This window comes from Vombatus ursinus, unplaced genomic scaffold (assembly GCF_900497805.2).
Source record: "Vombatus ursinus unplaced genomic scaffold, bare-nosed wombat genome assembly UNPS02014786.1, whole genome shotgun sequence".
Lineage (NCBI taxonomy): Eukaryota > Metazoa > Chordata > Mammalia > Diprotodontia > Vombatidae > Vombatus > Vombatus ursinus.
The window spans coordinates 19,158,919-19,162,737 of NW_020954564.1; positions in this window are offsets into that span (position 1 = coordinate 19,158,919).

Below are 3,819 nucleotides of genomic sequence, written 5' to 3' on the forward strand. Positions count from 1 at the left end.
TACAGGTTAAATTACTTCCATTTAACAGATGAGGAATCTGAAGTTTTGATAGCTTACTTATCATGTAGCTACTAAGTGTCTGGGGTAGAACTCAAACCCAGGTCTTCTTGCTTTCAAATCTTATGCTCTATTTACTATAAAATAAGACATTCCATTGTTAGGCATAAACTCAAAGGAGGTTGAAGGGAGATGTTGAAGGTCTCATATATATCTAAATATTCATAGATACATTTTTTGGTCATAATAAAGAACTGGAAACTGAATAGATGTCAACTGATTAGAAGAATGAGTAAACAAATTAAAGTATTTAAAAGTAATGTAATATTGCTGTACTATGTCAAGTAACATAATTTATGGACACATGGGAAAACATATGAATAGATGCAGAGTGAAATAAACAGAGACAAGAAAACAATGTACACAAACAGAAACAGGAGAACAATATACACAAGGTTGAAAAAAGTAAGTGGAAAGAACAAAAAAATATATTTAACACCATCAAATTATAATGACCAAGCTTTGGCTGGAGAAAACCTGAGGAATTTTACTGCTGTCTCTTATTTGCAGATGTTGATGACAATGGTTGTGGAATATTAACTATATTGTAAAATTCAGTTGATGAGTTTCACGGTTTTGCTGAATTACTTTTATTCACTCTTTTTAGGTTCTTCGGTACTTGTTATGCCTCTCTGAGTAGGGGAGTGGAAGAGACATGAAGTAATAAATATCAAACACAAAGCAAAACTATCAAAAGTAAGTTATAGAAATGAAAGATTCTTGTCAATACAACTTCTTTTCCTATTTTTGGTCAGGGTTATTTTGTGTTGGCACAAAATCAAAGAGCCTGAATGACAGAAGCTTCTATTTCCTGCCATAATTATGGCCTTCAGGTCACTGATTTCACATTTAGGATTCTGTTCAGCTCTTTTTTCCCCTTTAGATCTTATTGACACCTTGAAAAATTGTATCCCAACACCAGATGACCCTTAAATTTGGTTCCTGATCCAATGGTTGGACTAGGAGTGTGAAATCTTACTCTTTTAGCTCAATCTTGGTGGTTTCTTTAAGAGAGATGTAGTGTCCGAGGTGAGGAACTTGAGAGACTTCATTGGTAGACCACTTTCCATGTACCATTATTTAGAAAGTACATTGACAATTTAAGTGTTGATTAGAGGGTTAGGAGAATGATGAGGAGCCTCCTAAGGTATTAAAATCTAAGAACAATGATTGGAATGGCTCTAATCAAAACTTAGTCCTTTAGGAGAAAATCAGGAAGGAAGATGCAAAGGAAGAAGCAACAGAGAGGGCAAGACAGAGACATAGTAAGATATGACATATAAGCTCTCAATGAAGGGAAGCCAATACAAGGAAAGGCAGAGACTCAACCATGCAATGGCCTGGTCAGCAAAGATATATCTTCTTAGATTAGGAGTAAATTATCATGCCATATGAAGATTGATTGAGTGATCTGAGCATATCTAGAGAAAGTTAGTGGAAATGATAGCTGTCTTCAGACATTCGAATGATCACCATATTGACAAGAGATTAGAATTGCTTCACTTGGTGCCAGAGAGTACAGCAGTAACTAGAAATATTTGTCCCTAGGAAAAATTTAGCTGGAACAGTGAGGTTGTAATTGCACAGAGGATAATATGGCCAATGGTGAAGTTGGCTTGGGAATGTGACAGCCTATCTCCCAGAGAGGGTAGCCCAATTTCTTACAAGAGGGGGAAGCAAAAGTTCACAGAAACAAGGGAATGCAACAATTGGACTGGCACCCTGAGGTGACTGTGCTGTGAGGAAGGCCAGAGAAATATAGTAAGGATAGGTGTGGGGGACAACCATTACCTCATTGATGAAGCATGTGGTCTCTCTATAAGAGGTGCCCTAATATGAAGAGTCTTTCAACCCATGCTAGTTGCAACTCTGGCAAAAGAACAGACTTGGAAAATGGATAGAAGTCACGAGAATGTAAATTTCAACCCTATAACAAAAAAGTTCTTTGGATGATTAATAGTTGTTTAAAAAAATGAAGCACCAGGGCAGCTAGCTGGCACAGTGGATAGAGCACCGACCCTAAAGTCAGGAGGACCTGAGTTCATATCTGGCCTCAGACCAAATACTTGACACGTACTAGCTGTGTGACTTTGGGCAAGTCACTTAACCCCAATTGCCTTACCAAAAAAACAAAAACAAAAACAAAAACAAATGAAGTACCTCTGAAGGTAGTGACATCACATCAGGGATCAAGGAGGGGTGAGATGACCTATTGTCCAGGATGTTATAAAAATGCTTGATCATTTGGGCTAGCCTAAATGACCTCTGAGGCACCTCTCATTCTAGTTTCTGATTTCAAATATCAAAGTACCCTCAGACACCAAGATCATACAATTATACTGATAAACATAATTTGTAGGAATTTCAAATGATTTTTTCTTAGGACAAAAAGCATGAAATCTAGGATAAGAAATGGACATATTATTATAAGCAGATGAGAAGATGCCAGGTATCATGATAAAAATTGCATAAATCACACAGTTATTTGGTCACTCTTTCTATGAGGTCACAAAGAATATGGGGATAGAGAGAAAGTATATTCAGAGTTTAGATATGAAGATGTAGCTTTGAGTCACATGCACTATAATATCCCCCTTGATAGCACCTGATTACCATCCTGAACAGAAACATAGAATGTCAAGTCTACCCTAATGAGGAGGAATCCTCCAGAGTATATTAGATGCTCCAGAGACCAGCTCACACCAAAGCCCATTAAACTGGAACTGTCCTCAAAGAGTCAGTCCTTATTAGCAGAATAAGTACTCTGAACCACCAAGGCTATTTGCTGATGGAAAGAGCTGATTTAAACCAGTTTTCTACTCTTCTCAACTTCTCCTTGCCTATCTTCATTCTTCCTTACTTTTCTTTTTACAAGGATTTGAAATGTACTCTCTGACTGATGGGTGAGATCATTTTGTTTTCTATGTTACCAAGGGGCTACTTCTGAGCTCTCTGTTCTCTATTCTGTATTGATGTGTCTTCACTGGCTATAGATGTTTTCCTGTTCTTTTCTGCCATCCAGGTGAGAATGCTAGGTTTAGGACAGAGAAGGGGCAAAGTGGACAGACTTACTGAAGTTAATATGTGTCTCCTTTCAGTTGGGCAAAGTTGGTATTTGTTTATCAGAGGGAGAGGATTTTCCTCTGAGTACTGAAATGCCTGTCATCTTAATGTGTCTTTGGTCTCCTCCATTGCTGGTAGAAGTCAGTTTCTCAAAGAACACAATGGAGAATAAAGGAGAAAAATAATCTCAAAAATTAATATTGGATGTCTCAAGGGGATTTGAATTATGCATCTTTCTGACTTTGTGTTTGTTGTTTTATTCACTGAATCTGACATGCCAATATTCTCCCATTGGGAACAGAAACAGGCAAATGAGTTTCCATGTGGGAGCTGTGTCTTCCTTCACCAGCACAAGCTCCTCAGGAACTGGCCTGGAATGAATCCTGAGTGACAGCTTGCATTAAATGAAAAATTCCTTTGATGCAGGCAGTGTGTGGATGCTATATACATTATCCATACTTGGAGGGGTTTAAGCAGTGGCTAGAGTGCTGGGCTTGGAGTTGAAAAGATTTGAGTTCAATCCTTTCTCAGACATTTATTAGCTATGTGACACTAGATAATTTGTTTAGTTTCTATCAACCTCAATTTCCTTATTTTTTTTTCAAAAAAGTATAATAATAGCAACTATGTTGAAGGATTGTTGTGGGTATTGAATGAGGAAACCTATATGAAGAGCATTGTTAACTTTAAAGCCATGTA